Source organism: Dermochelys coriacea, chromosome 2, assembly GCF_009764565.3.
Source record: "Dermochelys coriacea isolate rDerCor1 chromosome 2, rDerCor1.pri.v4, whole genome shotgun sequence".
Taxonomy (NCBI): Eukaryota; Metazoa; Chordata; order Testudines; family Dermochelyidae; genus Dermochelys; species Dermochelys coriacea.
This window is the reverse complement of record NC_050069.1, coordinates 125,564,912-125,589,002: the sequence shown is the minus strand read 5'-3', so window position 1 is coordinate 125,589,002 and position 24,091 is coordinate 125,564,912. Positions and strand designations below refer to the sequence as shown.

The 24,091-nt window shown below is 42.6% G+C and overlaps 1 long non-coding RNA gene across 1 annotated transcript; it reads left to right on the top strand.

Moving 5' to 3' along the window:
• The first annotated feature begins 8,224 nt into the window (after positions 1 to 8,224).
• Positions 8,225 to 17,030, top strand: LOC122458797. The gene is made up of 3 exons (XR_006279071.1): positions 8,225 to 8,359; positions 13,649 to 13,763; positions 14,889 to 17,030. It is a non-coding gene; the product is annotated as an uncharacterized LOC122458797 (long non-coding RNA).
• The last annotated feature ends 7,061 nt before the right edge of the window (positions 17,031 to 24,091 follow it).

Genomic DNA, 24,091 nt, shown 5'->3' with positions numbered 1-24,091 from the left:
CTCAGGTCCTTCCAACCCCGGTATTCTATGATTAACATATTTGATAGTGGGTCAAGCCAATGGTCCTTCTAGACAAGTAGCACTATCTGACAGTGGCCTGTCTGAGAGCTTCAAGGGGAGTGTACAGAGCAGGGCTTCCCGCAATGGCACAGCAACTTTAATTTCTGTTGAGAGGCTGCACCAGGAACGGCTGCCAAGGGGGATGTACTGTACTTAGGTCCATGTAACCTAGATGACTTGTACTGTATTATGGATTTAAAGAGGAGCTTGTGTAGCAGTACATGTCCAAAGTTAAGCTGGCTCTGGAATACCCTCTGAACTTTGAGCGGCTAATTACAATCTTTTTGCACAAATGAATAGCAAATGTATATTTTCGAACTTGCATGTTTAACTACCTAGCTTGCCCCGGAATAATGAAGGCAGACAATTGACTGCTAAGGGTGTGTCGACACTGTGGGCTGTACAGTAGCACAGCTGCAGCAGCATCACAGTGTATATGCTTTCTACATGGATGGAAGGGATTTTTCCCTCACCGTCGAAGAATTCTTCCATTCACCTAGTCATATCTACACTGGGGGATTAGGTTGGCTTAACTATAGCATTCAGGGGTGTGGATTTTTCACATTCCCTAATGATGTAGCTAGGGCGATCTAAACGTTAAGTGTAGACCAGGGCTAAGATTGGTGACAATCTGTGGGTGCATTTTTGACAGATAGAAATTATGCCTGCACAGGAACACATTGAACTTCTTAAGTATTTCACTGGTAGGCACTTTTTCTAGCCCTCAAATTATTTTTGTGGCTGTTCTGTGCATCAGTTCCAATTTTTCAACATCCTTTATAGTAAATGTGGTCACCAGACTTGGTCACAGAATTCCAGTATTGGCCTCACAAATGCTGTACACAGAGGTAAAGTCCCCTCCAATAATATTAGCAGGGTAAGACATATTTATATATTACATAAAAATACTTGATATAGTTCTATTAACAAGTGTAAAGTTTTCTTTATATAAAAATCATACAAATGCTTTATGTGGATTTCACATTCTATAATACTATGGAAGTTTAATGATGTAATGCACCAAAAGTAAAGTTTAGGCCTAGTAAAATTTTAATCGTGTATTTTCTACTTATTAAAGAAATATGACTTTTACATTTGATTTAAAAGTGTGCTCTGAGAGGTCAATGATAAAAGCATAGACTAGCCTCCGACTTTCTTATTTGAATCAAAACTAGGTCCTCGTGCTTTGAAAAATAATTACCTCCTAAGGAAATATTATTTGCTGACTTCTTCTCATTATTTAAGATATAGAATCAAGTGAAAATTTTGCAAAGTCCTGTCTAAATTATCTGACCCTTGAACGTAATAGATGGTTTTGAATAATATCTAAAGGAAGTAAAATGAACATCTTGTTTCATTCACACGAAGAGGATGTGATGTCTGCTTTACGTGTGGTCCAAATAATAAAATGCAGCTTGTGTTAAATGGATGTGCTAATGAAATATAAGCAACTGCACTGTGGGGAGATTAGAAGGAAGAGAGAGAAGTTAATGACATTAAATACTTTTTATCAATTCTTTTCTTGTTTTAGGCTAGGGGAAAAGAACCATAGAAAAGGGATAAAGTCCCTTGCCCAGGAGGCTCCTACTCCAGAGGCAGAGCTAGATCCACAAAGGCTCAGAGCAGTGTGTGTTCTGGAGTGGGCTTGAGATTGGCTAAAGAAGGAAAGGGCCATACCATGGCCAGGAGGGGGAATAGCCAAAGAAGACCTGTTCCCCGTCAGTTATGTGCCTGTAGGGGGGCTCATAGGAGCCATTGCAACAGGTACTCAAGTTAGAACATCCCTGATGGGTTCCCTAGCCTGTGCTAGAGGACAAATCTGCCCCTGGCAGCCAATGAATAGGGAAGATACTAGCTGCATCTTTTCTGTGCCTAAACCAGTCTCTGCTTTTGCATGGGAGTGAATCCTTCTCAGTCACTTACGGCAGGTTTCACGAAACTTTATTGGTAACTAACTTGTCCATAGTAAGAACTTTATGAAGTGCCCTTTCTACCCATTAATAATATTAGCTAATGAAAACAATATCATACCATAACAGGAAAATGTTGACAACATTTGCAAGATATTTCTGAATAACTCCAGTGCATGAAGTACTGACAATCACAGTGGCCTTTAAAATAAAGTGTTATCCGTCATACACAGCTGCACTCTGTATTAAATCAGAAGGGAAAGAAGTGCAGGATTTTGCTCATTAACTTGTTGCACATGTAAGGGGACTGTTGCCCCCTTACTAACATTCAGTGGGGGTGTTTTAATTGCTAGCTCCCAGTACTAAAAGGGGGGAAGGGTCGATGGGGAATCAGGACCCTATGACTGACAGCCCCCAGGAACAATGGGGAGAGGCCAATGCTCCAGGTCAGCCTGAACGACAGGGCGAGCACGCTAATCAGAGAGTCAGGAGGCCAGGGAGGTCCCATCCTCCATGTGAGCTGAAATTGCCTGGGTCAGACAGAGTGGGGCCGAGCTAAGGAGAAAGCCAGGGTCCAAGCTGAGCTGGGGAGCAGAGCTGGGCCAGATCCAGAGAGAGCATACTCTGTCCTGGGAGCAGAGCTGCAGCAACCAGAGCCAGAGGGGCCAGAAAAGCAGCCCAGGAAGCAGGTTAGTGTTGGGATCACAGAAGCAGCCTACAGAGCAGACCTGTCCTGGGAGCAGAGCTGCAGCAACCAGAGCCAGAGGGGCCAGAGAAGCAGTCCAGGGAGCTGGAGGCAGAGCAGCAGCAGCAGTGCTGAGACCGAGTGGTGGAGCTGGGTCTGGAGCAGTCTGGAGCTGAGTGCGATGAGCAGCTGGGGAGAGCGAGGGGGACCCTGGGCAGCGGGCCCAGCACAGGGAGATGCCTCAGACAAGAGGCTCTGCAGGCCAGGTTTGGATCGTAATCCCGACAAGGCGGGGGCGACACTGATAGGAAGAAGAGTCCTATCACTTAGAGCCTGAGAGCGTGTGGCCACCACCACCACAGAACAAGTGTCCAACCCACAGCATCCCTACAGCACAGCCAGGGCCTGAGAAGAAGGCCTGAGACTTACAAGGAACAGACTGTGAACTGCCCTGACATTTCAGAGAGACTGTTCGTGATGTTCCCTGCCACAGAGCGGGTTGATTTGTTTCCTTTAACCTTTCCCATTTTTCCTTATTCTTTTTAAAATTAATAGTTGATTAAATAACTTGCATTTGCTTTAAATTGTATGTAATGGTCAGTGGGTCAGAGAAGTGCCCAGTGCAGAGAGAGGACCTTGGAGTGGGGACACCCTAGCCCCTGTCCTAGGAAACCACAGCAGGGTTGAGGGTCGAGCCCTCCAGGAATCCTGGGCCCAGCCTTGTTGGGGTTACAAGGACTCTGCCAGACAGGAGAGTGGAAGGGGAGTCCTCAAGGGCAGGGAGGCCACTGGGTAAAGGAAGTGGGAGCAAGGACTCAGATCCTTTCGCTAGCCCACTTCACCAGGGTAGTGCAGAAGCCAGGAAAGTTCCCCACAAGAGCGGGACTATTCCCCCTCTTACACGTTGAAAATCTATTTATGCTCATGCTTTATCTTCCCGGAACTGAGAGCAAGTCTGAAGCACTTGGCAGAATTTTCATTTCTGTAACTGAATGCATGCGCTGCAGTGCTTTCCTCTTGAGCATGCACAGCACACATTTGCTTGATTAATAATCCTGCTGCCCGACTATAGTGTTCCTGCTGCCTCTCTGTGATTGCTTTTGATAAACCACATAGACAAATACTTGAAAGCATGGGAGGACTACTCTTTTGCTTCCGTGTGTGTGTGTTTGTACAGTTTAACAAATAAACATGTCAGTGGATTTAATCAGATCAGATGGATCAAAATTATTAGGTTTAATAAGAAGTTACTGAGACAAAAAGCCAGAATGAAATGAATACATCTCTGAGATAAGTTTTAATTGCTTGTGCTAATTCACCTTACAATAATTAGAATAAGAAACTAAGCAGAACTATTAGTCAAATCCTGCTCTGAAAGCTCCCATCAGTGTGCTGGAACAATTTTTATAGTGGAGGTGCTGAAAGTGGAAACCATGTATTTGGTTGTTACTACTTAAGCCAGGGGGTTCTGCTGCACCCCCAGCACTCCTTGTTCCAGCACCCTGACTCCCATCGATATCACTGGGGTGTCCTTAGGCACAATCTTATGGCTGAGTAATTTGATCTTGTATAATTACCCTTTTAAAGAAAAACATAGAGCCAAGTATCTCTAAAGGCAGTGTGATTAATAAATTTAATAATCTTGGACACTATGATCATAGTTAGAATGTTGCCCTTTCTCCCCAGAATTGCTTCCAGCAACTTTAGTCACTCTGAACTTTAATAAAGCAACCACAACCTCAAAAAGAAGCAACACATAAATTTCAAGGAGAAAAATGAATATGATCCAGATATAAGTGTAGTTTCCTCAAGAAGTCAGTGGTGTCTCGAAGATAGCTGGGAGTTCTGGTAACGTAGGGCCTGAGGAGGGAGTCTACATAGCCAGACAATCCTGCTGTCAGGGTGCCAATGCCTGAGATGATGGGGCATCCAGGATTTCCAGGTTTATGGATCTTGGGTAGCAGATAGAATACCCCAGGTTGGGATTCTAGGGGTGTGTCTGTGCAGATTTGTTCTTGTGCTTTTTCAGGGAGTTTCTTGAGCAAATGCTGTAGTTTCTTTTGGTAACTCTCAGTGGGATCAGAGGGTAAAGGCTTGTAGAAAGTGGTGTTGGAGAGCTGCCTAGTAGCCTCTTGTTCATACTCCGACCTATTCATGATGACGACAGCACCTCCTTTGTCAGCCTTTTTGATTATGATGTCAAAGTTGTTTCTGAGGCTGTGGATGGCACTGTGTTCTGCGTGGCTGAGGTTATGGGGTAAGCGATGCTGCTTTTCCACAATTTCAGCTCGTGCACGTCGGCGGAAGCACTCTATGTAGAAGTCCAGGCTGCTGTTTCGACCTTCAGGAGGAGTCCACCAAGAATCATTCTTTTTGTAGTGTTGGTAGGAAGGTCTCTGTGGGTTAATATGTTGGTCAGAGGTGTGTTGGAAATATTCCTTGAGTCGGAGACGTCGAAAATAGGATTCTAGGTCACCACAGAACTGTATCATGTTCGTGGGGGTGGAGGGGCAAAAGGAGAGGCCCCACTTCGAGACACCACTGACTTCCTGAGGAAACTACTGTCCATTGGTGATCTTCCTAAAAACACCATCCTAGCCACTATGGATGTAGAATCCCTCTACACCAACATGCCCCACAAAGATGGACTACAAGCTGTCAGGAACAGTATCCCCGATACTGTCAAGGCTAACCTGGTGGCTGAACTTTGTGACTTTGTCCTCACCCATAACTATTTCACATTTGGGGACAATGTACACCTTCAAATCAGCGGCACTGCGATGGGTACCCGCATGGCCCCACAGTATGCCAACATTTTTATGGCTGACTTAGAACAACGCTTCCTCAGCTCTCGTCCCCTAATGCCCCTACTCTACTAGTGATACATTGATGACATCTTCATCATCTGGACCCATGGAAAAGAAGCCCTTGAGGAATTCCACCATGATTTCAACAATTTCCATCCCACCATCAACCTCAGCCTGGACCAGTCCACACAAGAGATCCACTTCCTGGACACTACGGTGCTAATAAGCGATGGTCACATAAACACCACCCTATATCGGAAACCTACTGACCGCTATTCCTACCTACATGCCTCTAGCTTTCATCCAGATCATACCGCTCAATCCATTGTCTACAGCCAAGCTCTACGATATAACTGCATTTGCTCCAACACCTCAGACAGAGACAAACACCTACAAGATCTCTATCATGCATTCCTACAACTACAATACCCACCTGCTGAAGTGAAGAAACAGATTGACAGAGCCAGAAGAGTACCCAGAAGTCACCTACTACAGGACAGGCCCAACAAAGAAAAGAACAGAACGCCACTAGCCATCACCTTCAGCCCCCAACTAAAACCTCTCCAACACATCATCAAGGATCTACAACCTATCCTGAAGGACGACCCATCACTCTCACAGATCTTGGGAGACAGACCAGTCCTTGCTTACAGACAGCCCCCCAATCTGAAGCAAATACTCACCAGCAACCACACACCACACAACAGAACCACTAACCCAGGAACCTATCCTTGCAACAAAGCCCGTTGCCACCTCTGTCCACATATCTATTCAGGGGATACCATCATCGGGCCTAATCACATAAGCCACACTATCAGAGGCTCGTTCACCTGCACATCTACCAATGTGATATATGCCATCATGTGCCAGCAATGCCCCTCTGCCATGTACATTGGCCAAACTGGACAGTCTCTACGTAAAAGAATGAATGGACACAAATCAGACATCAAGAATTATAACATTCAAAAACCAGTTGGAGAACACTTCAATCTCTCTGGTCACTTGATTACAGACCTAAGAGTGGCTATCCTTCAACAAAAAAGCTTCAAAAACAGACTCCAGCGAGAGACTGCTGAATTGGAATTAATTTGCAAACTGGATACAATTAACTTAGGCTTGAATAGAGACTGGGAATGGATGAGTCATTACACAAAGTAAAACTATTTCCCCATGTTATTTCTCCCCCCCATCCCACCCCCCACTGTTCCTCAGATATTCTTGTTAACTGCTGGAATTAGCCTACCTTGCTTGTCACCATGAAAGGTTTTCCTCCTTCCCCCCCCTGCTGCTGGTGATGGCTTATCTTAAGTGATCCCTCTCCTTCAGTGTGTATGATAAACCCATTGTTTCATGTTCTCTGTGTGTGTATATAAATGTCCCTTCTGTTTTTTCCACCAAATGCATCCGATGAACTGAGCTGTAGCTCACGAAAGCTTATGCTCTAATAAATTTGTTAGTCTCTAAGGTGCCACAAGTACTCCTTTTCTTTTTGCGAATACAGACTAACACGGCTGCTACTCTGAAACCTGTCAAAGATATTAAGTTTATTACGCTCGAGTGTAGTGCCCCCTGCTAGTCAGAAGGGGGCCCCGAATGCAGGTTATACAAAGATTATATACCTTTTGGCAAAGCATGTTGCCCTCGTGCATCGGAAACCTTAGCCAATAGATAAACACTTCCCTTATCTACCACCTATCCCTGCTAGGTACATTCCCCGTGTTAAACTATTACTTTAACTACACAACATGACCCTAAATCAATGCATCAGTAGCCTCTCTTATCAGGATGGGAGGCTCACATCAAAGCCAGGAGGCAGGGAGTTAGGAACAGACAAAGAACAGAAACCAGGAGTCGAGACTGGCTGGAAACAAGGGGGAGGGTTTTCACAGGAATGCCATATGTAAGGAACACTGCTCCTGGTGCATGATGTGCTTGCTTTTAAACAATGGTGGGTCCCAAACCAAAATGGAGTCACATATGCTAATTTTTCCTTAACACTCCTGTCCTCCTGTACAGTGACTTTTTCAAGCCCTCTGTTTATCATTCACTATCATCCAGTCTTGGAACGTATCTTGTGACTTAGCATATGTGACCAAGTACACAGAATACTCACAGCTGTGTTCAGTTTGCAATCCATATGCTGGAATGTGTTTCCATAAAACATTTGTCAGATAACTGAACAATAAAACACAACATCCTAGTTTGTTCCTGGACAATCTGTGAATGGAAAATAGGATAAATTCAATAGATAAATTATTTGGTGCAATTAGTTCTTACCCTGTAGAAATATGATCAGTATTGCACTCTCTAAAGAGCCCTCTCTCTCCACTGAACTGCCCCAGGGGCCCAGAATAAGAATGGTTACTACTCACCTTGAACTGCCGTGGTTTAAACCTTGGTACCTATTTTACAACCTTTTCTCTTCTGCCAACCCTAGTGAAATACCCTTTCCCTTAGTCACATGTCTGAGTAGTTATTGGATCCCACCAGGACTAGCGCCTACAAAGTATAGCTGCTGAAGCACCTATAGGTTGTGGTACACCTGGCATTCTACTGGCACCGTAGCAGTTTGGTTTTCTACATGTGATGAGGTGTACCAGGCCCTTTGAGACCCCCTGCTGGAGGCATTATGGTCCCACCACACCCTTCCCCAGTAAAGAAGCCATAAAGGTGGGTCCTCCAGGACTGCCTAGAAAAGCTGCTGGAAAGCAGTCAATCAGAGTGTAGCAGGCTAAATTTAATGGAGCTGCAGGGGTTGAGCTACTCAGTTCCTGCCTGGGACCAGAAGAGTAAGGAAGGATACTTCTTGCTAGAGCTCAAGGGAGAACCAGAGGATGGGTTCTGGTGTCACTGGCATTCAGCGAGGAAGAAGAGGAATTGAGAAATTCAGCTTTGAGGTAAGGGTGAAGAGGAAGAAGCTATGTGAAATGCATCCCAGTGAAGGCAGCAGCCGCAACTATTAAAGCAGCATGTGGCACTATATGTAGGGTTCCTGGGTTAGAACCCAAAATAGTGGGCAGGCATGGGTTCCTCCCCACCTCCACTAGCTGCTGGGGAAGTGGCCTAAGCCCCAAGAAGGGGATATGACTCTGTACCAAAAGCCAAAGAAAGTAGCTAGAATTTGAACATGACATCAGCTGAGGACAAATTCTCCAGGGAGAAAGCTGTGGAAGTGGGGCAAAACTCCATACCAGGGCAGGTATACTCTTAAAGCTAGCTCAGAAGGGGCTGAGGAGTAAGCCCAGAGACAGGGCGAAAGACATTAACAAGAGCACAGGGACAGGCCCTGTTGGGCTTTTTACCCTGAAAGTGGTTCATCCATCTTTTCTCCTATTAACTGAGTGACTTAGTTGGAGGGCTGAGTCCCTGAAAACCCACCTGACGAGGGCAACAGGGGACACCACAAGCAGAAAGAGCAAATGCAGGTTTGCACCCAGGAGGCACTCATGAGAGGCGAGTGCACCCCGTCACACTCCATTGCTGTGCAGCCCCGATATTTACAATTTCATCAGGCTATTTGCAGCTGTTTGGACTCTGTACAGTCTTTCCTGCCTGAATACGTCTACGCAGCCTGCAGCAGTGAGCCTCTGAGCCTATAGGTTGACAGACTTGGGCTCACAGGGCTTGTGCTACCGCATTAAAAATAGCTGTTCAGACATTGCAACTCAGGCTCTAAAGCCTAGGAAGATGAACTTCTGAGCCCAAGGTGCAGCCTGAGCTGCAATAGCTACACATTTCATTTTAGCCCAGTAGCACGAACCTGAGTCTTTTGACCCGGGATGGGAGACTCACGGCCCTGGGCTCCTGCTTGCTGTGTAGCTGCATCCTGTGTGAATTGGTTGTTTGCTCTGATCACCTCTTATTCCCTTTCCCTGGACGTCCTTCCACTTAACCTCTTTCCCCTCTCCCTGCCCCCCATGCTCCACCTTTTCCTCTCACTATCTCTCCTTTCCTTCCTTCCATCCTGATATCCAGACAGTTGCTGCAATGAATCTTAACTTTACAGATGAGCTTAATCTTGAGAATATTTACATTGTCCAATCAGATAATAAGGGACTTGGAGACTTAGAGCAGATGCTAAGAAGCATGCACGCTGACATCAGCCAGAATATACTTGCGCTCAAGATTATTTCAAGGTGTGTTCCCTGAGCTGTCTTCAGATAAGGGGGAAACAACTGTATCTCCTTCTGCAGCCGTGAAAGATCCACCTATTTCTAATGATGGAAGCACCCATGAGGATAATGCTATATAAAGGCTGTTGACTCAAATATGTAGGCCACAGCTATTAGGAAATGCAATAGCAGACCTTGTACATACCAGAGTGAGGGCTACTTTCTGAGGGCTAGATGGCACTCTTCCAGCACAAGCCTGCAGTAAAGCGCTACAGAGCTGCACTGCATCTGCAAAGCACAATGCTTCCCCAGGCCCTCCCAGGAAGTAAGAAGTAACCACTCTTTAGGAGGCTATAGTGCTCTCTTCCACCTAATCAGCATTGTTGGCTGGTGCTAAAGGGTAGCAGGGCAATGGTCTCATGCTCTCCACCAGGTGGCTAGTGCTCCCAGGGGCACTAACAGGGTGCAGTTCCTACACTCGACTCTTTATCTCAGTAAATTAGAGAAAGGAGACATATTTGTTCCAGATAGCTAATAAAACATGAAATTCTTCAGGAAAATAAGACAGATGACTAGTATCGCATACTGTTAATACTGTTAATTCTTAGATGGTAGGACCCAAAAGGACCCCTGTGATCATCTAGTCTGACGTGCTGCATAATACAGGCTGTAGAATTTCACCCAGTTAGCCCTGCATTGACGTCAATACATTGTAACTGAGCTCCAGTGTACCTTTTAGAAAGACCTCAAGTCTTCCTTTAAAGGCCAAGTGATGGAATATTTAAGTAGGATCAGGATTGTTCTCATGCAGGAGCAGTGTATACTAATCTCGGCAAGAAATGCATTCTCTGTGCAAAAGACTTGGCCTCAAATCAGAGCTGTAAACATACGTACTTCATGGAGTTTACCCAGAGGTGCATTCCCACAATGAAAGCTCCCAAAGATGCTGTGCCTGGTGCTAAACAGGTACGCGCATGGTGCTTAATGGGCTGCTACACTTTGGAAAGTCCATGGCCCACATACTGTGCCCGGCCAGCTCTACTGGCTGGTGAAGAGGAAGGAGGAGAAGCATGGGCATATGTCTATACCATCCTTCCCTCCCTGTTTTTCAGTATCAGCTATGATTCTCCTTCCTTACACCTTATTATCATTTTTGCAGTCCTCCCCACAAACACTTTGATAATACATTTCACCAGATGACTTAAATATCCTAATATAGGCATTTAAATGATGACTCACTTTATATTAAGAGTGAGGGAGAAAGTAGGGAGCTATATAAGTATTATATAATTGCATTTAATTTAATTTCCTGGTTTATAGTAAAAAAAAAAGTGTAGAAATATTGGTAGGAAAATGCTTACTGCAGAGGAGTAACAACCACATGAGATTAAAGGTAGGGAAGAATCAGGATCTTTACAACAAGGCAGAAACTAATAGCTTGATTTTGATCTCACTTGCTCTGGTGTAAACCAGAAAGAACTGAAGAGAAGTCTGTGAGTTTACATGGGTATAAGTGATTCCAGACCCAAAAGAGAACTGTTCTTGTAAAGCTTTGAGTGGAAAATGATAGTTATTACTGAAACTGTTTGGAAATCTTAACTCTAGTTCTTGTTAATAAGAAAACACTATAATACAGCTCCTTCACATGCTTTTAAGTATGCCAGAACCTATATCAATCTGACCTCAGACTTCCAATCTATTTGACATGAAATCATACCCCTGCTGCTGAGTCATTCTACTATAAGCTGAACTTGAGTTAAGATTGTTATGGGTATGCCTGGAACTACTATTTAAAATGTGTTTCCTTGCCATTGTAACAAAATATTACCAAACAGTCTCCCATATATCCCTTCCCTACACCTGTCATCATGCCAAGTGTTTGTTGCCTTGATGGAGAAAGTTCCATTTTCTATTCTACTGTCTGTGACTCAGTGGTTCAGCTTTTCCAATGTAAACTCATGATCAACCAATGCAACTCTCTAGAACTGGGACATTTTCCCCCACCACTCCTAAACCCTTAATTTCCCCCTAAAAGGCTATGCAAACACTTCCATATATTTGCACACTGTAGGGAACTTTGAACTGCAGGGACAGTCTTCATTTTGTATCTTGTACCACAGTGAGCACATTGCTGGTATCTATCAAATTAAAAACTTGTGAATTTTCTAGTAATTGCTGTAAACCTAACTTTCTGTTTTTACATACTGTAGTAGATAGTAACAAATCCATTATAGGATCGTGTGCCACATAAACTTTTCCTTTACTCTTTATTTACTGTATTCTGGTAGCAGTCATGTACCATGACCTCATTGTGCTAGGTGCTGTACAAGACAAAACAGAAACACAGTTCCCACCCCAAAGAGCTTACAATCTAAATATTAGGCAAGAGACAAGTAGTGGATACAGGTGGCTGAGGGAATAAACTTCCCCTCCATCATCCTGCCCTATTGCAGAAAGGCATTCAAGCTCTAGTTTCTAAAGTCTCCAAGCCTCAGCTGAAACAGAACACTTCAACAAACCACTGTTAAGGAGTCACAGCTATTTGTTGCTGCAGTTAATTATTTTTACTCCAACAGAGAAGAGAAAATGGAACTGCCACTTAGAAGTAAATAAAGCAGCTAAATGTTTGTGGGGATTTTTTCCTGACAGAAATATAGCATGTATTTAAAATATGATTTTAACCAGCAGGCATCATGACACAATAATTGATCGTAATGGATGCAGGGCATGCTAGTTGTTTGCTGACACTTTCAACAACTGTCAGATTATTAGAATGGAATATTACTCTTTCTTTCAACACTAAGTTATTAACTCAGCTAGCAATGGCTAGGAGCAATACTGTATATGTTCAATCTTTACTTATTCCCATCTGAATTCATGTGGCTGGTCATTATTTAGCACACTGTGAACCTTAAACATAAAAACTAAAATCATGTTGCTGAAGTGGCATCAGAATAAAATTGCAGAATAAACATGGACCCTTCTCTGACCTTGGATTTATAAATTTAGATTTATTTTCTGGGAGACGACCAGCACCCTTCCCTTCTCTAGCAGCCTCTTCTTCAGTGACCTTAATTATCATCATTCTGTAACTATATTTTCCATCCTTAGACTGTAGGATTGCAGGCTCTTTACTGGGGCTTCCTGGACCACCACTAGTGGCAGAATAGCCACAACCGAAGGAGAGCAATTAAGTCAATAGCCAGTAGTGGCAGCGACCACATAGACCAAATTAATATCCGACTTTAATGGTATCCCTTAGAGCCCTAAGATGAGATGGGAATTAAAGCTACATTATTTGTATGGTGAAAGGTATAGGCTCATACATGTAGGGTTCATGGATGTTGAAGCACCCAGGATGGAGCTCCCCATAGAAAGAGTTAAAGATGCCATGCGGTAACTGCATCCAGAAAGTCATGAAGAGCAGCATGTGGGTTAAAGCACTCTCCTTTGCTGGGGACTTTAGACCTCTCTGAGTTTCTTACTATTGCAGAGCAGTTGCACAAAAGGAGGGATAATGGGCATCACTTTTGAAGACCATGTATTCCAAGGAAAAGCTCAGATTAGGAGTTTCCCAGGTGAAAAGGGCAGGGACTGAAAAGTGAAAATGGGCACTCTGATCCTAAGAACTCCTCAATGCCAACTGGCAAAGGGTTCGTTGTTCTGTAACAGCACTTCCTGACAGGCCTGACAAACTCACTACACCTAACACGCTGCTTTCATAGTCACCGTTGTCCGGCTTGTCCTCATCTGGCCCTCCACGAACACATGTCGACACCACACCAATCTGTTTTGTTGTGAACACATTCTTTCCATTTCTAGCCTGCAGACTACATGACCCACCCATCTTCACTTTGCGTCATACATTACCTGCACTACATCGGTCACCTCTGTATGCCTTCTGATCTCATTCAGTATGTGATCACAGAGCGATATCTTACATATTTGCCTTTCCATCACTCTCTGGGTGACAGCGAATTTTTCTTCCTCCGCTTTTGTTGTTGACCAGCTTTCCATTCCATCTATCATTGCTGGCAGAACAGTGGAGTTCAACAGTTCTTTCCTTTGACTCAGGGCAGTTCATCATCCATTGGAGACATTTTATTTTCTTGAAACTTGCCCACCCCGCCTTTCACGTCCTACAGCATTTCCCTTCAAATGAGTTGTCTCTGCTCAGCTGCTGACCCAAGTAAATATATTTGTCGATCTCCTAGACCTCCTTTCATAGTATTATTGAAAAAGTGTCCTGTAAGGTATCAAATGAAAGCTAGTGACACACTGGTCATTAATGCCATTGTGAAATGCATGTATTGACACTTTCTGAGAAATTATGTATACTGCTGATATTGTACTTTAAAGTCTGTAAGCAAACAAAGGGAGAAACAGGTATCTGCAAGACCAGAGGGAAGATAGTTATCTTTCTGTGCTACATAAATTAATCATTGTGAGCCAAAACCAATGGGAGTTACATTTGCACAGCATGTAATCTGGAAAAGTAAGTTAACATAGGGATGAGAAGTTTCAGAGTAGCAGCCGTGTTAGTCTGTATTCGCAAAAAGAAAAGGAGGACTTGGTGGCACCTTAGAGACTAACAAATTTATTAGAGCATAAGCTTTCGTGAGCTACAGCTCACTTCATCGGATGCATTTGGTGGAAAAAACAGAGGGGAGATTGATATACACACACACAGAGAACATGAAACAATGGGTTTATCATACACACTGTAAGGAGAGTGATCACTTAAAATAAGCCATCACCAGCAGCAGCGGGGGGAAAGGAGGAAAACCTTTCATGGTGACAAGCAAGGTAGGCTATTTCCAGCAGTTAACAAGAATGTCTGAGGAGCAGTGGGGGGTGGGGTGGGGTGGGGTGGGGGGGAGAGAAATAACATGGGGAAATAGTTTTACTTTGTGTAATGACTCATCCATTCCCAGTCTCTATTCAAGCCTAAGTTAATTGTATCCAGTTTGCAAATTAATTCCAATTCAGCAGTCTCTCGTTGGAGTCTGTTTTTGAAGCTTATTTGTTGAAGGTGATGGCTTATCTTAAGTGATCCCTCTCCTTACAGTGTGTATGATAAACCCATTGTTTCATGTTCTCTGTGTGTGTATATCAATCTCCCCTCTGTTTTTTCCACCAAATGCATCCGATGAAGTGAGCTGTAGCTCACGAAAGCTTATGCTCTAATAAATTTGTTAGTCTCTAAGGTGCCACAAGTCCTCCTTTTCTTATAGGGATGAGAAGGCAACCTAGCAGTAGTACACTAGAGAACAAACAACACCCTGCATTTTAAATGTCTTCTGGATTATTTCAGGCTGTGCAAGGACAATACCTCGTTATCCATTTCATTGAGGAACAACCTTGGTGGAGGCAGGTGACTCGTGATCATTTGGCTGACTCAAAACCAGCAAGCTCTGCAGAAAGGCTTACAGGGTGAGAAGCTGCTGTAGAGAAGGACTGTAGTCTGTTAAAATTAAGTTTTTAGTCTCTAAAATGGCAATGGGAACTTATGAGGTTTCCACAAAACCACCTGTGTGCAGTTTGTTCCCAGTGTTCTCCAAGGAAACAGGACATGTGTATGCTTTCTACATAAACTACCCGAAGAAAATACTGGACTCCACATCCTAAACGGGAAACTAATTCACCAAGCCCCAAAATATGATTTTTACTCAGTACAGGGCACTATTATTTAAGTATTTTCTTTAACGTGCTTTTCCTTAGCTTCCCAGGCTTTTCATAACATTTTAAAATACATCAGATCAAAGAAATACAAATCCAAATTGAGAAAGATGCGGCAACTTAATCAACCCCTTTATATTGAATCAGCCTTCAAAGTGACTCCCTCCCCCATCTATTGCACCCTGGCAGAGGGCCCTGAATAGTTTTGGGTGCTGAAAAAAAAAAGAACAACAACTACAGACACCCAACCATTTCCCAACTTCTGAAAAACTAAATGGGCCTTTCTTATTATTTATATTTCAGCAACACCTAGAAAATCCAAATGAGATGAAGGCCCATTGATCAAGACCCTGTACATACACTAGTAAGAGATGTTCCTTGCCATAAAGAGCTTACAATTAAGTAGACAAAACAAAAGGTTGGGAGGATAAAGAAGAGCACAGACAGGTGGAGTGACTTGCCTACAGACATACCGCAGGCCAGTGACCGAGCCATGTCTCCTGAGACTCATGCACCCAGTGCCTAAGCCACTGAACCAAGCTGCCTTGCAGTGTGTCCAGGAAATCACCATATTTCTGGTTTGGACAGGATGTTGAGCTGGGGGTAGGGGGGGGGAGGTTTGCGTTATGGACCTATGTAGCAGATGCTCTGCTACCATCATTCTTTTAAACTGCTGTTAGCTCAGTAGCCTCTGATTACAACAGTGAAGATATTACACAGGAAGAGCTATGGTCTCTCATGTAACCAGTTCCATGTATATATTTTTAACATAGTTGAAGCTTGCAACTATGTTGTTTAATATTGAGGGTGGATTTGTTTTTTGTTTCCACATTGCATGTTACAGGAAATGTGTTTGATATCCCCATTTGGTGAGCACAGGTCACAGACTAGCGCGTGTGGGTTAGGTCAAAAAATGCTGTAATGGTACAGCAATGTGACAACAAAGGTCCACTTTGTGCCACTTGTAGGTAGAAATGGATCCTGGAGAATTCCCCCCTAGTCAGGGGACCTCTTTGCTGGTGGAAGCAGGTAATCTACCTCCTCACAAGCTGCCCTCCTCCTATCACTGATCTATATGGCAGGAGAGCTGGGGTTGAAAAAATGACTTGTTCACACACAGCTGAGGCTGGTATTAGGCTTCTTTGGAAACCTGGCCCCCAAATAACAAATCTATTAAAAGAAAATAATTAAAAATCACCTCTGACTTTCAGTAATTTCCCTAGAGGCTGCCAGGTTTCCCATGCAACCGTTCTCTGTTCTGATTAAGGTGTTAGTAATGCCATCAACACCTTGAAAAGGAACACAAAACCCTGAACTTTGTTCTTTGTATTTCAGGATAAAAAGTGGAACAAAAACGCCACTTACCAGCTCACCTTTAGCAGAAGGAGTTGGTATCATAACTCCCAGTGCATCATGCTTAAAACTTAACAACCAAGAGTGAAATCAATGTGTCAGCTAAGGGCCTATAAAATATAAACTATGTGCCGCTAAGATCATTCATGAAACTGCTTTAGCACATCCTTACATTGGTGAGATAGAAAGCCAGTTATGATATTTTTTTAAAAAAATAATTATTTTCTGGCAAATAATAATAAATATCCAATATATGAGCCACAAGACAAAATAAATGGATAATAGCTGATTTCAGACCTCAAATCATATAGTGTCTAAGATTAGTAAGTGCAACAGTGCCCTCTACATCTCGTCAATTCAAGCACATCTAACAACGTATTTATAAAACTTTGATGAACTTGGAATAAAAATATTTATACAGGGTGACAAAGTTTTTGATGCATTATCTACACCAAAAGAGAAATTTGGTTTATAAAATAGTTGTCCACTTCAATTACTGTACATTATATCATCTGAATCTTCATATTTAAATAAATCATCACAATTAGAATGAGTTATTTGAGAGTTACATCCTTAAATCTCTATTTTTTAATTAAGGTGATTCTCTCTTGATCTCATTGGGAGATTGCTTGCATAAAGAGTGAGTAAAAGGAGTGTGGGGCTCTGGATTTAACCCTATAGCTTATGTGAGAAAACTAACACCACCATTAATCTCCAATCATAAGATTTAAATTTCTTACTCATTTTGGTACAATAGTCCAATACTTTTTGTATACGTAGATTGGAGGACAGAACAGACTGCCGAGCTTAGGAGCCAAGCACCAGTGAGAGCAGGAAAATCATGGAACTTTCAATCTGCATCTCTGTCCTCACCAGAGGTGAAAGTAAGCCGGTATGGTACGGTGTACCGGTAAGAGCCGGTTCACAGCCAACCGTACCAGCAGCGGCTGGGAGCCCCGGGGCTCCGGTGGTGATTTAAAGGAACCGGGGCTCCCAGCTGCCACTACCACACCAGCAGCTGGAGCCCCTGCCCTTTAAATCACTGCCGGAGCCCCGGGATAGCGCTAGCAATGGTGGGGAGCCCTGGGCTCTTTAAATTGCCACCAGGCTGTGTTGAAAGGCTGGCTGTGGGAGTCTGCCCCCAGCCCCGTCCCTTCCTGTTGAGGCTCCACCCCCACCTTGCTCAGGATCCTGGCTGCATACCGGTAAGTCCCTTAAGTTACTTTCACCCCTGGTCCTCACCATCAGGTAACAGAAGGGGCCTTTGAGCAGAACAGCTGCACTGGTAACTGACATTCCCCAGATATAATCTGGACTGTTGTACAGCTGTGTCCTCTTAATTCTCCAACCTTTTATACCACTTTGCTGTGAGAGCAACCACTCCCAGTCTGCTCACACACAGTTTCCAACATGTAAATCACTCCCAGCTACACAGTATGAGTGCTATGGCCAGCCACTCTTGAATTACACTGCACATCAACACCAGCAAATTCCCAGTCCCAGAAATATGCCTTTTGTACTGCCCCAGCTCTCTCCTGGACAACACAAGCTCATATAAAATCTGTCATTTTATTAATAGAAAATGATATGTACAATTCCTTTTCTCTCAAATGGAGTTTCTCAAACACTTCAAACCAGGCACGCTGGTTTAGATAAAACAAGTTTATTAACTACAGAAAGATGTAATCACTTACAATCTCAGTAAAAAGGCATAAAACTCAGAATTGGTTACAAAGAAATAAAAGGTAAAAAGCAGCTAACACCTAACATAACTAAGCAAGCTAAGTGAATTCAAAGCAAAAATGTCTCTCACCACCTGCTTCAGCAGTTTTACTGTCTGAATTCCTTTGAGACAGGATCCCTCTCTCAGTCCAAAGTTGTTTCTTTGTTCCTCAGGTACTGCTGTGGGTAGAGAGAAAGGGAGGAGTATCTTGGTGCATCTGTTTCCCATTCTTATTCCTTTTCCTCTTCTTTGAGGATCATCTCCAGCTGGGGTTCAGGAGACGGAAAGCCTCTAGGGACAGGAACCTCCAGCTATTTCCTTGCCATGATATAAATTTCTCGCTCACAACCTTTTTCCTGACAAAGAATGGCCACATAACCATGGGATGGTCCATTTGATTTCATTGACACCTGGCAAAGGCGACAATTTGTCTTTTGGCTCCGAGGAACTGGTTTGTGGCGGCTTCTCCAGATTTGGAGTATTTCTTAGTAACATCATACAGTAGAATTTTGTAACTTTACAATGTTGCCACATGTATTTTACAAGGGCAATAATGATCAGCAAATCATGAGTTTTCAGATGATACCTTACAAGATATAGTTTGTACAACACCTATCACAGTCTTCAAAAAAGGAGTGGACATAGTCTGTATCCCTATCACAGTAACCATTCCCCCAACTCCTTTTTCTTCCTTTGGCAAAAGTTTTGCATTCAGATACTAATATTGTTGTCCCTTGTTTTGTGATATAATACATTCTACTCCCATTTAGCCAAATGGTGTGGGGACATCTGAACATTTTGGATAACTTGGTGTTTGGATAACTGGAAGTGTTATTAACTAACCTTGGGCTACATTGGGGGGGGACACTGGATTTGCATAATTAGGATGTTCAGATAAAGGGAATTTGGATAACTGGAATTACATTGTATTCTGATACTAAAATGGGTAACAAAGGCAAAGAACGTGTATATTATAAAGAGGTAATCCAACTATACAAGATTAACTGCTAGCTTGACTTAAGTCTTTGATCTTGTCTACACATACACAAATTATGCTACAGTTAAAGAGTACAACACCCTCACCCCAGTCCTGTGTGGAAGCAATTATATTAGTGCAAAGGGTCATACTTCTCTAGTTTGTTCCTGGAATAGAAAGGAAATAAGCTATACTGGTTTAAGGCACCTTTCTACCAGTATAAGTGTGTCCACATTAGGAGTTGTACCAATTATCAGCAGAAAATCATAAAAATAATTTGTTGGTTCAAAAACTGTGTATAAACCAGACCTTAATACACCCCCCTCCACCTTTCTCATTTCTTATGTCTTCCTTTTTTGTCAGCCTCAGAAACTGACATGTTTTTTATTTCGTATGCTGAGTGCTAGGTAGTAGATGTGACCAGGAAGCTGATATCGTAATAGTTATTTTATTCCAGAACTGTAACCCTTTGTTTTAAATGGGGTCTTTCAAGTTTTTGATCACCATCAACTCCTAGTGAAGTAAGTGGGAGCTCAGCCATTCTAACGATAGGGCATTTACTAAAGTCCAACTGTAGATTCACTTTTGAGTGATTAGGATCATTACCTAGCCTGTTCAATACATTAGTATTTGATTCTTCCTCTTTCTGTTAACCTCTTTGACATTTATACTCATTGAATCTCATTTTGTTGATATCCACTCACTTCTCATGTTTGTGTGCTTTTAATCTATCCTTCACAGTCTTTGCTATCTTTCAGCTGTATGCTGTTTGAATCTGATCAGTGCGCTTTCCGTTGCATCTTTAGGGCTCTTTTGTGGATTATTGTGTTGGCAGGTGTCAGTAGAGGTGCTGTTGTACATAGTCTACTTTTTTTCCTCTTAGTATACAAACAAATGTTCATTCTTTAGTAGATGTTGTCTATAGTGGTGTAAAGTAGGTTATGTCAAGTTTTTGTTGAGGAAGCTGTTCAAGCAATAAGAGGATTTGCTATTTGCCTTGCTTTTTTATTTTATCGAGGCAGCATTACTCCCTTAGAACTAGGCATTGATGCTGGACTCAGATTCTTGAAATAAGGGATTGCCTGCATGCTGTTTGATCACTTGTGTTCCAGGACTGGTGAATATGTGTAGATAAAACATGTTACACTTAGCATATGCCCAGTCTCCATGTCACAGATTTCTCCTCTACTGGGAAGCTGACCTGAGAGGCCCTGGACATCTGTTATGGCTTGACAGAGGGACAACATTGCATCTCGCTATTTCAGTATATGAACCACGTGCCCAGCCATTTAATAGCATGGTCATCAACCAGGTGAAGAGCCAATAGCCCACTGTCAAAGTTAGTCAGCGGGCACTCATAAAGGATATGCGACATAGTCTAAAGTTGACAACATCTACCTCACAGGTCATTAGAGAAATCCCATTTGAAGAGATTGGTTACACAATTGCTCTGTCCTGTTTGAAACTGGGTCAGGGATGACCACAGGTGCCTTGGCAGGTCAAAACCTGGTGAGCAGATAGTTGGGTCGGTGACAAGAGAGTGATTAACAATTTTCATTGGTGACCACTCGTTATATCAAGCAGATTTCACCATCCTGTTCTGTGGTGCCATAAATGACCATAAAGCACATCTAGAAGACAGGCAAACTGGCAGGGTGTCTGAAGAGGTCTGTATACAGAGGCAGGTCGCAGTTCTCACAGATCTTGGCCAGGAGCATGATGGAGGCCCCCTCACAGTGAACATGAGGTGGTGGTAGGTAACTAGGTGTAGGCAGCCATGGCAGTGGAGTTGCACGTAAAATCCCAGTAACAATGCTCAGAGCTTTATGTTCTACATCGACCTACCTTGTGTGAGTCGAGTGACACCAGGCAGGAGCACAATACTCTGCTGTTGAATAGCAGAGGGGAAGGGCTGATGTTCTAAGCATACAGCTGCTCGCACCCCAGGTTGAGCAGGACAGTTTTCTGAGGAAGTTGTTTTGAGTGATAACTTTGGCTGATCTGTTATTCAAGTGGTTGTGGTATGTCAGTGATCTTTCCAATGTCATGCCGAGGTAAACTGGGTTTGGGTCATGCTGCAGGCATTGTCCATTTAAGAAAAAAAATAACTTATGGCTTGCCCTTGCATTATGCAGATGCAATATACTAGAAACTGTCTTGTCAGCTGCAGGTGCCATCAACTACAGTAGTCTGCCATGAGCTTCATATCATTCAGGATCTTGTCAATTTGTTAGAAGGACTGAGCTTGGTAGCGGCAGCAGATGTTATTGGCATAGATTATTGTGCAAGAGTGTTGCTGGCAAGTCGTTGATGTACACATTGAACAGTATTGATGAAAGAACTGAACCTTGAGGAAGACTGTTAATCTGACACTTCCAGGAATCACAACGGTTGCCCATTTTGGAGGCAGAACTCTACTACTTTGACCACCCAATATGGGGCAACTTGAGAGTTTTCACAGAAGGTCTTTGTGCCAAACTGCATCATAAGCGGTGGTCAAATCCAGGAAGACAGCTCCTGTCTTTAGATTTTGTTGATAACCATTTTTGATAAGGTGGTCAAGGCCAAGACTTGCTCACAGGTGCTACATCTTTTCCTGTACCCTGCCTGCATTGAATAATCAACTAAAATGAAAACAAAGACCTTACATTCATGTGGTTTTAAGATTGCAAATTTGTAAAGTGGAAAAAAGCAAGAAATGCAAAAACTAGAGGTAGTTTTGAAGATAAAGGGCCAGAAGGGAAATGAACTGTGGTTGGCCCAGCATAGAGGGAGAAGAGGAAGCAAAGGATTATGAGGAGCCTGGAGCACTTGCACACGTATCAGATTTCAAAATGAAAATGAAGACAGTTGATCTAGTGCAATACAATAAATTCATATGTTGCTGCATCCTTTCTTTACTCTTTCTCACTGTCTGGTTTCCACACCTCCTCCTCCCGCCCAGCTGAATTGCTATAATTTTGCATCTTTTCTCCCACAATACCCTTGATCTGCCTGGTCTTTGTTTAGTTTTTTCTGAGTCCCACTCCCAAACTAGTGTCTGACCCACAAGAACACCTTTTCTCCTCTCTCATAACAATAGACTATTTTTAATCAAAGAGAAGTTGATCAATATTGGTAGATAGCAGACCCTGGTTCTCACTTTTTCTAATAAGTGAAGAAAAGGGTGGAAAGACAGACCAGTCATGCTTTAAAATCTGGAGGAATCTTTTATTTGTATTTTGCTGAACTATCATAAGATAGGAATACACCCAGGTGGTGTAAATAAATAAATAGTATTGCTAATAATAATAAAACCCCTCACAAATTTGAATGTAAATGTAGCTTATATTATCTAAACACAGCAAGAGGAAAATTGTGCTTGGAATATTTTTAGAATAGCTCCTGGGTTCATTAATTTTTTATCTGCCAACAAAATGAAAGAGCAGTTTTGGAGTAATGTATTAAAGAGCCCTGCAGTTACTGAAGAAACTAATGATGATGAACAAACCACCTTTTGGGCTGAAGCTTCTGTACATTCCCTGAGAGACATCCAGGTTGTACTTCATTTAAGTATTATCAGTAACTCTTTTTTTTTTTCTATTGATGAAGGGTAAATCACTGGTTTTAAATTGAATCTCTTCTCAGAATATTTCCTGTAGGCCATATGTCTATTCACTAAGAACACAAACTAAAAAAAATAGATTGGGTTCCATTTTAATTTATTCTTAATTTTTTAAAAAAATGCAGCTAATTATCCATCCTTTCTTATAGTGATGTCAAGTAAACTTAACCCTTGCCACTATTCAGGAAAGCACTTAAGTTTATTCCTATTCAGGAGAGATTGGCTTTGGTGGACTTAAGCAAAAAATGTTCTCCTGATTAGGTATGCTTTTCAGAACCAGGACTCTATTGCAGAAAGCTCATAAAAGATACTCTACACCAGTGATTCCCCATGGTACCTCTGCATGAAGGAGTAGGCAGTTAGATTAGTTGCATAGGAAGAACATATACACATCTGTACACTGGGGAGACAATTTATGAGCTGCTTCTGAATATTGGTGTGGAAGGGAATGTTATGGGAAAATGAGGGATAGATCAGTGGACATCAAATAACCACAGACTCCCACACAGCTTGTATGGAAGGGTTAGGGCTGGTGTTTCAGCTCAGGAGCTAAAAATGTGGGCATGGAGCCGTTGTAAAGCTGCCCCTTATCATGATTTTGAGTTACAGTTTTGCCCACCAAGTCCCACTCCATTGCACCACCTCAATGTCTACGTAGTTCCTCACTCAACCCTCTCTCCTGCTGTGTCCTGGCATGGCCCACTCAAGGGCCTATCACAAATATCTGATAACACTGGAGATTTGCAGAATAAAATATATGGATGCTTTTTGATCTGATACCGCTTAGAAAGATATTGTGCCAGCACAAAATACTGAATAAGAGTAACACATGAAGTCTTTGTAACAATTGATAGGACTATGAGACATGATTTTTAAAGCCATGGAACATATACTGTATAGAGGTATACCTTCAAACACAAATCCAAATATTAAAATAAAGGAAACTTTCACTGTGTGAACTGGAAGATAAACTGCTTATAATGAGACAAAGAAAACTGGCCTTACCAAAATAAGGTTGATGTTTAAGGTTCAGGACCCAGTTTTCAGTAGGGAATGCTTCTTGAAGGAATAACCATAGGATCCATGACTTAAACTGTCATTCAGGACAACAGTTATCTTCAGAAAAATCTCATTTAGAGTTGAGATGTCTCATGAAATTCACCTCTTCAGACAGCTAAACAA